We start from the raw sequence: 13,009 nt of genomic DNA, 5'->3' as shown, positions 1-13,009 counted from the left end.
ACTCCGCACAGAAATGCCCAACGGAGATTCGAACCCAGGTCTTCCCAATCTCCTGACTGACTGTGTGCTAACCACTCGACCACCGTGCGGCCCTGTAGCGCACCAATTATACCAATTTAATTAAGTGTCAACATAGTAATGTAATTAAAATATGTCGCTGAGGCTCTACATCAAACATAGCATTTGGTGCTCCTGCTGGATGAGATGTACATGTGTGTGTGTGTGTGTGTGTGTCTGCATAGCTTCTCTCTGAGAGGTCACCTTCACAGCCAGGACGTAACCCATCCAAACCTACATGATGATATCACAGAGTGAGATTATTCAAGTTAACAACGTGCATTTGACTAATCTGCAGGCTTTAGTGCACTTTGAGATTACTGTGTCTCCTTAACATGCACACGCACACACACTCTCACACACACACACACACACACACACACACACACGCACACACACAGGGTTGTGGGCGTCTTTAAGATGACCCTGACTCATTTTATGTTGATTGTCCTCATGTTGGCTTCACTCAACAGATGGACACATGACAGGAAGTTTTCTTTAACCTGTGTGTGTGTGTATGTGCGATTATATTGTGATACAATCTGCCAACCATCTGTTTAACCCAACTTTACTCAGTCACTCATCTATGTGTGCATGTGTGTATGGGGTGTGTGTGTGTGTTGAACCAGTGCTCTGGGGAATATTTTGTCACATGTATTATGTATGTGCACGTACATGCACAGGTGTTGTTCCTGAACACACGCCAATGACTGGTTCACTGTGGTTGAACACACCTTGTGTATCATCATTTATCACACATACACATATACAAATATATAAAAAGGGTACATCCAAAGCTGTAAAATGACTGTGTCGACTGTGTGTGGCAGAGTCACGGGTGTTTATGAAAGGGATTGTTGTTAAATGTGATGGTCTCGCCTTCAGGGGTCACATGTCACCATATTGTGACGTCATTGAAATATGACTGTAGGTTACTCTAACATCGTCACTCTTAATAAAAGGATAGTCGTGATGCATCTTGTCAAAATGTCAGCTTCGAAGGTGGCGTTCAGGTGGCGTTGTTGATGATGTCATCAAATGCAGACTGTCAATTGGGCCACGCCCAAAGACTATGTTCGATGTGCACAGTATGACGTTGCTTGATTGGACACAATGAAGCATTGATATGTGACATTTACAACACGGACAGGAAGTCTCACCCACACAAACACGCACACACACACGCACACGCACACACACACACTGGTACGTGTCTTTGAAGTGTGCAGGCTGCATAAAGTGTCATAGTGTGTGCACGTGACTGACAGTGACCTACCTGCATCACAGCAGCACCACTTCAAAGCATCCCTCAGCGCACGTGTGCACGTGTGTGTATGTCATCTGTTGGTGCAGATGAAAGAGTTGCGGGTTTAATTCCTCAGGGACGCCCAGCCGCCCACTGCTTAGCTGTGCTGGGACCCTCGGGGAGCGTGTGTGTGTGCGCGTGTGTGTGGTTCATGGTAAGTTCTTTTGACTTTATTAAACCTCATTAAACAACACACTTTGATGTTGGTGAAACATGACGATGTCTCCATGTGATGTCATTCAGCTAAAGATGGACTACTTAGTTTACATTATTATGTTATTTTTGGTATGTATTGATCAGGATGATGTTGTGTCACAGTGGAGGTCTTCATGGATGTAGCTTAGCTTAGCTCACGTCATGTTCTCATTCTTTAGACATAAAACTAGAGTGACTCAACAGCGCCCCTATTGGTGGCAGACAAAATAGCTCCATTTTCATTCACACTGCCATTAATCACCAATCAATGTGATTAACGATGGATGAAGGTCTTATTCTTGGTTTCAGCTAGTGATGTGTAACTGTGCTTCCAAACAGAACCCAACAGCAAGTGCTTGTGTTGAATGTGAGCCACGTCGGTGACATGATCACTTGTGATTACGTCGACGTGGTGATTAATTGATTGTATGGATGAATGTAGTCTACTTTACAGACTAAACTGAAAAAAAATCTTTAGACAATACCACTTTTCAATACGTCATAATATTCAGACTTTGCAGTATTCTCTCATAAATATTACTACTTTTCCTCATAGAACTACAGTAGATCCTGTAGATCCCTGCTATTCACGGGGGTACATTCCGAGACCACCCGCAAATGGTGAAAAACCGCAAGTAATTGAGACGCCCAAAATGTCTATTTTTGACACGCTCATTAAACCTGGGTCATGCTGCTGTGTCTAGGCACCACCATACAACACAGTAGTAGTAGTAGTAGTAGTAGTACTTTATTAATCCCACAGCAGGGAAATTCATCTGTTACAGCAGCAAGCAAGATACACAAGTATGTACAGCTCCTCCCTTTCCAAACACTCGTACTTGCTTGATTTTGACATCTCTTGATTTTGGATAAACATTTGAGATAAGATAGGGGAACCAATGAAGACAGCAAACAGGTGCGTACAGTGGTGCCGCCCACGACAGGAAATCAGGGATCTAGGAGAGACAAAAAATAAGGGTAAAACAACAACACAAACAAGACCAAGAAGCAGAATGTTACAATGATGGTGGTGAAAATATGTACGCGGCATGCATGTGGATGTGGCACCACCAGCAGGAAGTACAAGGTACTTGTGTTGGAAGTGTGCGACTAGAGTTCTCAGAATGCCTTGCGTTTGTGTTGATCGCACTGTGAATGATTGGCTGTACACTATCGTCAATCAATGAGGACGCAGAAAACAATGGGCGGTGCAGACAGACGAGAGAGGAAGGAGAGGCACTCAACTTCCCACAGTGCAAGTCTTCTTAAAGGGCCAGGCTCGGCCTGTAACAGCGTTTAAACGCTGTAATAAAAAAAGGAAAAATAGAAGCACAAAAAAAATCCGCGAAACAGCGACTCCGTGAAAGGTCAACCATGATAGAGCGAGGGAACACTGTATTACATACTAATAAATAATTACTAACTGGGTGAATTATATGGGTTTTCCACAAATAAAAACTGCCTATTTTTGACAAGAAAATGCACAAATGGGATGGTTTTCCCACAAATTATAAATATAATGTCATAAAAAAAAATCTGTGAATTTGCAGGATCACAAATGCGGAATCGCGAATAAGCCGTGTATCTTTTTTCTTTCTTGTAAAATTGCGAACGTCTTCTCCTCCGCAAATCACCATTTTATCATGGTGGGATTAGAGTGCCTGAGTGATCCTAGGAGATATGCTCCTGGTAGGTTCTCCGGAGCAAACAGGTCCTAGGTGACGAGCCAGACAAATAGTGATTCAGACGACCTTATGAAAAAAGATGAAAGGATCTCTCTCTTCATCCGCATCTCGCCTGCACTTGGGACACGGGGGTCTCATCCTGGAGCTAGGCCCGGGGGAGGGGCTCGCAGGCGAACACCTAGTGGTCCGGCCTTCACTCTTGGGGCCTGAAAAATCTACATGAGCTCTCCCCCGTAGACCCACCACCTGCAGGGGTAAACAGAAGGTTCCAATGCATTGTGTGTTGGGTGGTGGTTGATTACGCAGGTGCCTGGGTGAGCTGGTTTTCGGTGGCCAAATCTGGTTCTTGGGACATGGAATGTCACCTCTCTGCTGTGGAAGGAGCCTGAGCTTGTGTGAGAGTTTGAGATATTCTGACTAGACATAGTCTTTTCGGACACACCTAAACACACAGTTCGGGTTCTGGCACCAAACTCCAAGGTCCAGGGGCTGGACCGTGTTCTATTCTGGAGTTGCCACATGGGAGAGGTGGCGAACTGGTGTGGGATTATTAATAGACCCCCCAAATCTGTACCTCTGTGTTGGAGCCATCCCCAGTGAATGAGAGGGTCACTTTCCTACGCCTTTGTGTAGGAGAAAGGGTCCTGACCGTTGTTTGTGGATCTGCACCAAATGGCTGCTCAGAGTATGTGACCTTCTTGAAGTTCATCAGAGGGGTGCTGGAGATTTGGTAACTCTGTGAGTAATTCGACTGACCCATTTGGCAAAGACAGTGTGACCTGGCGGAGCGTGATTTGCAGGAACCGCCTCCCCGATCTGAACACGTGGTGTTATCTTACTGACTGCTGTGCTAACAACAGCTTGTCCATAGCAAACACCATGTTTGAACATAAGGATGTCCATAAGTGCACCTAGCACCAGGACAGTGTACGTATGTGTACTTTGTTGACTTTAAAAAGGTACCTGGCAGTGTCCTGTGGGGGGTTGTCCGGGAGTACAGGGTTGGTGGCACGCTACTACATGTCATTCGGTCCTTGTACAACTGTAGCAGGAGCCTGGTTTCTAGGTGTAACCAAGGCGTTGTGGTGGACATGCCAAATTTCCTCAGTCTTCTCAGGAAGTACAGTCTCCTTTGGGACTTCTTCATAATTTGTTGGGTGTTGTGAGACCAGGTGAGGTCCTCGCTGATGTGTGTGCCAAGGAACTTGGAGGTTTTCACCCTCTCCACCTCAGTCTCATCAATAAACAGGGGTCTGTGCGGCTCCTTTTCCCTTGTTCTTGGGTCGATGATCATCTCTTTAGTCTTATCTATATTGAGAAGGAGATTGTTATCACGACACCAAGCTATGAGGTCCGCCACCTCTCTTCTGTATGATGTTTCAACACCACCAGTGATCAGTCCGATGACTGTAGTGTCATCCGCAAATTTAATGATGCTGGTGTTGTTCTGGGAGGCCACGCAATCATAGGTGAAGAGCGTGTAGAGGAGTGGACTCAGCACACACCCCTGTGGGGTCCCAGTGCTCACAATTCTTGACCTGGATGTGCGATTGTGGACTCTGACTGACTGGGGTCTGCCTGTGAGAAAGTTAAACACCCAGTTACAGAGGGAGGGAGACAGGCCAAGTTGTTCTAGTATTTGTGTAAAATTAAAACAAGACGTAGACAACTTTAACATAAAAAACGCCCACCACATTTCACATATCTGCATGTCAGTGCTGTCTGCTCAATATCATTTACGTCACTTGACTCATCACAGGCACTTCAATACGCTTGTGCTGAATTCATGTCATCAATTTGCCTACTGGAGATGTTTGTTGCCATTCTATTGGTCCTGTCCTCGACTGTCTTTGCGGAGAGAGGAATTTATTTAATTTTTGGAATAATTTCCTGGTTTTTTTTTTATTTGGAGAATAGATGATCTGTCATTTTCATGACCGATTCTTTCATGTATTCTCCATCTGTGAACGCATGCTCCTCCTTACAAGTTCCGGTGCAACCAACACAATACTAGCAGTTGAATTTGAAGCGGTCACCCATTTCTTGAAAGTATGTTTGCTCTGCTCAAACCTCCATAGTGGTTCCAAAATGGCTTTCTTACGCCCATCTGCAGTTGGGTACTTTTCAGAAAAAGCTGAGTTTTGAAAATGTCTTTCAACATGATATTTTCTGCTGTTTGCTAATTTCTCTCCACATATGAAACACACGGGTAAGCTAGCGTCATTGGCAGTGAGGCAAAGGAATATGTCCATTCAGAATTAAACTCTATTTTCTTCTCGGTGCATTCACGGACTTGCGGTTTGAAACTCTTATCAAAAATGCATATAATCCACTTTGGTGTAAAAAAACCAACAACCACAGAGCTTGGAGTGCGAGTCGCAACATGGAGGACCTTGCCCTAAGCGATAGGGTGAGGAGCTTGGTCATCTTAGAGGAGCTCAGAGTAGAGCCGCTGCTCCTTCACATCAAAAGGAGCCAATTGAGGTGGCTCGGGCATCTCGTCTGGATGTTCCTGGCATACCCAGCCGAGAGGAGGCCCCTGGGCAGACTCCGGACATGCTGGAGGGATTAAGTTTCACATCTCAGTGTCCGCCCAGTGTCACTAGAAGAGGTGGCCGGAGACGAGGAAATCTGGGCTTCCATACTCAGTCTGCTGCCCCCACGAACTGGATCCGTATAAGCAGAAGAAAATGGATGGATGGATGGATGGAAAATTGTAACTTTCATCTTGTAAATTTCTTGTAAATGTATGACTTTTTCTCATATTAAAGCATGTTTAAGATTTTAACTTTTTCCTTGTAAATGTTACACTTTCTCTCATATTTTGACATTGGAATGTTTTCTTGTAAAATCATTGTTTCATGTAAAAAAAAGTATACTTTTTTCCCCATAATATTTCAACCTTAATTAATAAAAAATACAAATAATATAAAATCGTCTACAAGGTTTCTTTTAAGGAAAATACAATGATGCAGACATGTGCAACAGTAAGAATTTAAACAGTGACAATGATTAATTTATCCATCTATTTTCAATGCCACTTATCCTCATTAGGGTCGCGGGTATGACTTCGGGCGAGAGGCGGGGTCACCCTGGACCGGTCGCCAGCCAATCGCAGGGCACATATAGACAAACAACCGAGATCTTACCGATCTCTTGACTGTGTGGCCAACATGCTAACCACTCGGCCACCGTGCGGCCCTGATTAATTTGTGTTTAGGAAATTAAAGTTTTTATTGGCTAAAGAACAGCATTAATAGTTCCAGTTTGTCGCATGGTTTCCCATCTCTATTGAGAAATCGTGGCACACTGCTTTCGGTTTATCCGCTTGTCTTTGTCTGTTTTGTACTTCAAAGGGAAGGCCAAGTGTTCCCAAATGACGGAAAAGGGTTTTCAAGATCTGGCTTCCTCTTCCTCGCTAACCGTGACTCCTACTAATCAAAGGCTAGGCTGCACTGTATTTCTTTATGGAGTGACATGTGACTATATTGCGAGGTAGTTACACTTCCTGTCCCTCACTTAATGTGTACCGTGTGTGAACTTGGTATACCGCTATACTGTTCCAAACAATGCGATTACGAATACATGTACCGTTACACCCCTAATCTTTAATGTTAGCATCATTATTTTTGTACTGTTGAAGACACTTTACAGATTGTAGAAATGACGATGATGTCGTCTTTGTTATCTCGTCTTAGTGACATGAGGTGTGTTTGAAGCGGCCCACCTTGAGTGAACAGCTGAGTGGAGACAAAGTCACAAAGGGCTTGACGAGGAGTCTCAGCCTATTGTTGATCCCAGATTAGGGTGTGGCCCCACCAGCAGATTATAACACACACACACACACACAGTGGAGTGTGAATGAAGCGTCCTTGATCACACCAACTGCTGAGCACCCCCAATGGTCCCCACCCCCCCAACATCACACACACACACACATACACACACACCCACACACACATACAGAGTGTAGCTGCAGGTGTTATTAATAATCCATAAAGCGGCTGGTTTCTCTCCATCGCTCCCTGTGGAGACAACACACACACTCTCTCAGTCAGGACACACACACACACACGTGCATGTTCACATGTACAGATCTCAACAGTGGACAAACTTAAGCAGTTGTCATGCTACACACTGCCAATGGGCTTCCTGTGTGTGTGTGTGTGTGTGTGTCATCTTGTCTTTCTGTCCATGTCTTTTTGTGAGTACATGTGGACAGTTTGGTCCAATCAACACAAATGCTAGGAGGCGATTAGACTGTGTGTGCGTGTGTGTATGTGTGTGTGCGTGCATGTGCGCATGTGTGTTTTTCCCACTGACGCTGCAGGAAGTTTTCCAGGAACTTGCTTGAGGAAGTCTAAATGTAGCGTAAAAGAAATAGTCTCCATGTTGCCTTCAGTGACACTAGAGGAATAAGGTAAAACACATTCTTCTTCAAAGCTGACGTTGCCATGGTGACGGAGCATGTTGCCATGGTGATGAAGAGTATGGCTGACAGCGAGCAGACCTTAGATAGACTCCAGTGTGTGTATGTGTGATGTTGACATGGCGTCAAGTGGACACCATGACTCATCAAACATTTTAAATGCTGAGTCATGACTGTGTGAGACAGTCAGGTAACATGTCACACGCAGGAAACAACTTTATTGACAGTTTATTGGTGAAAAACGCTATCTAACACACTCGCACACACACGCACACACACATATTTGAATGTGCGAGGGAGGAAGTCCCTCTTGAATGGATGCCGTTGTTTTTTTTGTCTCAGTGTTCCCACTTCCTTTGTTGGCTCCGCCTCTTCCTTCCTTCTTCCTGTGTGTGCCAGTGTTTGACGCTTCCGAAGATTTTCTCGTGTTTTCTTCTATCCGAAGCGTGTGTGTCTAGTTGGCTGCTTGGTTTGGTTTGGTTTGGTTTAGTTTATTTGAACATGAAGGTTACAATGGAATACATCTCATGAATCATTCTTTCACAGTTCCACATGTCCAAAAGGAGTAGGAAGAAGCAAAGCTTATTTAATCCTACCCCCCATCCATTCTACATCTAGTACAGTACATGTTGTTTACTTCCTGCATTCCATCTCATATTTTCTGTAATAATAAGAGTAATAATAAATAATAAATAACAGTAAGAAGACAAAAAAAAAATATATATATAATAAATATAAAAATAAAAAAACTAAACTAAAAAAAACAAGCCTGACAGAACAATCAGTGATGATCAAGACTCTTCTGCCTTGTATTTAGCAAACATCAACTGCTTGTATTGTTTTTTGAATTTGCATTTGCATTGCTGGCACTAAGGCATTGCGGGACCAGATACTCGACACGTCTTGTGTTAACTTTCACTTTGTTGCTTATTATCGGGAGAATGTAGTAGTTAGTAGTTTTATAAATGTTCTATCCATCCACTTTCTATGCCGCTTATCCTCATTAGGGTCCCTGACTCCAGCTGACATGATAGGTCGCCAGCCAATCACAGGGCACATATAGACAAACAACCATTCACACTCACATTCATACTTATGGACAATTTAGAGAGTTAACCTAACATGCATGTTTTTGGAATGTGGGAGTAAACTGGAGTACCAGGAGAAAACCCACACATGCACGGGGAGAACATGCAAACTCCACACAGAAATGCCTAACGGAGATTCGAACCCAGGTCTTCCCGATCTCCTGACTATTGCTAGACCACCGTGCGGCCCTCTGAGTGGAGATGTGCTTTGTAAATAAATAAAGTCTAATTTAAATGTTGGCAGTCAACACAAACAGCTCACCTCTTCTTTCTTTTTGTCAAAGTAGCTTTAATAGTGCTGGATACACCTGTGCTATCATAACCCTGAACTCTGTATTTATACTGTTTATACAGGATAGATTTCTATCACAAAAATATTTAAGTTGTTACAGTCAAACTTGTCTATAGCGGCTACTAGAGGGAGTCTACAAAAGTGGCCACTATAGACAGGTGGCCTCTTTAGACAGGTTGGCGTCCAGTTTGAATGTTGACCAGTAGAGGAAAAAAGGGAAAAAAACAATAATAATAATAATGTTGACCAGTAGAGGGCACTGCGGACTGCTGATAAAAGTTGCACAGCACTACTAGTCTTGTTATTATCATGGTTCATGGTTTTAATCCTGAACATGCATGAGTCAAACAGTAGCACATCACATAGTACAATTCACAATTTTGCATGTCCAAAAAGGAGTAGGAAGAAGCAAAGCTTATTTAATCCTACCCCTCATCAGTTTCACATCAGTTGCAATACATTTATTCACCTCTTCTTCTTCCAAGTGTACTTTGTAGGTCTACATGACAATGTAGTGCAATCATAGCCAAGGTTTTTACTTACTAAAAGGAAGCTAAAGGCTTAATAATAACTGATAACTGATAAAATACTTCAGTTAAGTACAACCGAACTCAGTTTTGCTCCCGCTGCCGCATGCATGCTAGCATATGTTTTTTTTTTTATTGTAGCGTCGCTGGGAGCACGTCCTGTTCCCAGCCTACTTTGCGGTAATGTTTTGGTGCAAATGCTCTTAAAGTTACATGTTTGACCAGGAAATAGCATTTTTATGTGGAACAACTGACAGTTTGTGTGGATCTTGTGAATGATTGTGACTGAGCTAGGACTCAGTAATTAAAGTCTACACACGACGCCTTCATTGATTGAAAAACAAAACTTTTTCGTGCATGAAGCTTCTACTTGAGTTGGTAATTTGGCTGCTATATGCAGGTCAGATATTAACCAAGGGAGACAAAATGGGTGGCTGCTGGCTGCGTTGGACAGGTGACTGCTATACACAGGGTCTATAACATGTAAATTTGCTGGGGGGGATTTTTCAGTGGCTGCTATAGGCAGGTGGCCCTTCTATAAAGGTGGCCGCTAAGACAGGTTTGACTGTATTTTGTTAATTGTGTTATTTTGAACTAAATATGTTATTGAACAATTAATTTCCCATGTATTCGTATTACTCAAAGAGGCATCAAATTAAATGTAGGTTTGTGTGAAATAGTACAAAATGTTGTACTTTTCTACTAATAGTCACATGGTACTATTGGACTAAATGGGTCAGGTAAAAAAGGAGGCTCAACATTTTAGAGTCACTTTATGTGCTCTCAGCAACTTTGCCATTAAATGAACAGTTTTGCAATGTTCTCAGTTCATTTTCTGCTGGTTGTTTAAAAAAAGTTAAATAAATTCATTTCATTTGAATTTTAATGTTCAATCCACTAGGTTGGACACAATAAATTGTGAAGTGACTCATGGATATTTACTCCTCTGACCATGCCTCGTCCTAGCGCCGTTCGGCTGTCGTGTTTTTGTATACTTATTAAAACATATTGCTCCTGCCGTTGTCCTCCTCTTCGTCCTACTCCTTGAACCGAAGATTAAGTTAGCCGGTTAGCTTCTTCTTCTTCTTCTTCTATTATTTATTGGCGGTTAGGAAGCAGCTCACACAGTTAGCTAGTTTGCTAGCGACTATTGACCACAACTGGAAACGGCACAAACGAGATTGATTGACAATGGTCTACAGCCAATCAGGACGCAGAACACAATGCGTGGGTTTTCCCTTAGCCAATAAGGACTGTTGTGGCTCTATATTTAGCCGGCTATTGTCTGCTGTGGGTTCCTAATATGCTCGTAGTAGCAGTAGTAAATACAATAACAGACACATACAACAGAGCACCGATAGATCGCTTTATACACCACAAGGACGCAGAATACAATGCGCGCTCATACGTTGTTTAAAAAAAAAAAAAGCAAAATTGCACATAAAAAAATCAGCGAAACAGTGAATCCACAAAAGGTGAACCATGATGTAGCGAGGGAACACTGTATATTGTCATATAGCTTTTAGATTTTGTCATTGTACTTTAATTGAAAGTAAACTTAAAATCTCATGTTGTAGACACAATCTCTTGTATCGTCTCGTCTCTCGAACCGAGTGTCTCATGACACCCCTTCCACACACAAATGCTTTCAGATTCACACTGCAGTAAAGTTAGAAGTATAGTCACAGACTAGAACTTCCAGGATCAGTAATTCCCAAACAAACGTTTGTTAGACAGCAAACAATAACTCTTTCCAACAGTGGTAACACAGTGCCACCAAACTCACCTCACACATTAATTGCATCATCCTGGTTATCCTACAGCAATTAGTTTGGGAAAAGGTGCTTTTACATAATTTGGGGAAATTATTAGTGGTAATATCATTCAATAATTTGAAAATGAATTAATAAATATAAAAGCACCTTTTCCCAAGCTAATTGCTGTAGGATAACCAGGATGATACTTTTAATGTGTGAGATGACTTTGGTGGCACTGCACTTCTCAGAAGTGAAATTCGTGTGTGGATCTGCAAGGCCAAAAGTGATGTGACAGTGGTAAGATTGCGCCAAAAGTCACATGACAGTTTTTCATAGTTGTAGAAATGTTATCGTGTAGTTGTGAAGAATTTTTTTTGTAGTTGTAGAATTGTTTTTTATACTTGAAAGTTGTTCTGATTTTGTACTTGAAGGATATTTTTTTGTATGTGTAAAACATGTTGTATTTGTTTCTGAAACAGGATATGTTTGTTTGATAGGTACGTTTCTTATTTGCAAAACAAAATGCGTTAGTCTGTGAATGATGTTTTGTATTTGCAAACCACACATAGTTTGTTTGTGAATTGTTGGGCATGAGTAAAACATGTTTTAACTCCATATATGGCAGCTGTCAACTTTGACCTTGATGAGTACCGTAGATTGAAACCAACTGCTGGTAGCATGCAAACACACACACACACACACACACACACACACAGACACACACACACATAGTTAGTCTAAAAAAGGCAAACCGAACCACTGCACTAAAATCCAGTTTTAAAAACACACTGAGCAGTCAAACTTTATTTAAATGTTGTTAACAGACAAACACTGCAGTCTGTACTTTTTTTTTTTAATTAAATACAGTATATCAAGGGAAAGGCTTCTTGAGACGTCATCTGTACTTCTGTGAAGAAGGTGTCGGACGTTTTGCTCCTCATCCGAAGAGCTTCGTCAGCGAACTAATAAGTGCTGGTAGCCTAGGCCTTAAATACAGTAAGAGTGGGCGGAATTGGTGTGCCAACACCCTCCTCCTATTGGTTCCTTACACTAAGCCTGGGCGGAGTAGTGGTATAATCCTCTCCTGCTATTAACACCTCCGATAAAAGGGAAGTGTCGCTCCCTGAATTGGGTATGAACGACTCTGATACTGGCTTGTTAGCATCTATTGTCCTGGCTCGGCCCTGGCTTCACCTCATTAGCAAGACTAAGAGCTGTGGGTTTTGGTCTCAGTAACCTGCTGAACACAGGGTCCAAATTAAACCTCAAACCACCATTCCGATTCAATGATGGGTTCTGTTGTTTGACAAAAATAGCTTCCTTTACTCCTCTTTCAAACCATCTGTTTTCTTTGGAGTATTTAAGAGTATTCAAGAGTATTTAACATTGTAATTGGAATGTCAAGAGCTTTTAAATAAATTAAACAAACAACGTAATCAATTAAACAAACAAAAAAAGAAGAAAAACTCAATGAAAATAAAATGGACTCTCAGTCTCTTTCAGCAAAAAACTGCACTTAAATAGAAATCACAATCATAACCAAAAACCAAAAAATAGACAGTGTCTCTGTTAAGAAAAAAAAATTAACAGAGACAACAACAAAAAATGACAAGAGGGTTCACTCTGCACATTGGTGCAGTTAGTTTCGTGTTGGACGTTGGATATTCGTCTCC

General features: G+C 42.1%; 1 protein-coding gene across 5 annotated transcripts in view; it reads left to right on the top strand.

Annotated features, from left to right (window-relative positions):
• The window catches only part of plxnb3 (plexin B3), a 70,931-nt gene that overhangs the window by 1,071 nt on the left and 56,851 nt on the right, over positions 1-13,009 (top strand). The window lies entirely within an intron of this gene.

This window comes from Dunckerocampus dactyliophorus, chromosome 1, assembly GCF_027744805.1.
Source record: "Dunckerocampus dactyliophorus isolate RoL2022-P2 chromosome 1, RoL_Ddac_1.1, whole genome shotgun sequence".
Lineage (NCBI taxonomy): Eukaryota > Metazoa > Chordata > Actinopteri > Syngnathiformes > Syngnathidae > Dunckerocampus > Dunckerocampus dactyliophorus.
Note: the sequence above shows the minus strand (reverse complement) of the source record. Positions and strands in the feature narration are given on the sequence as shown.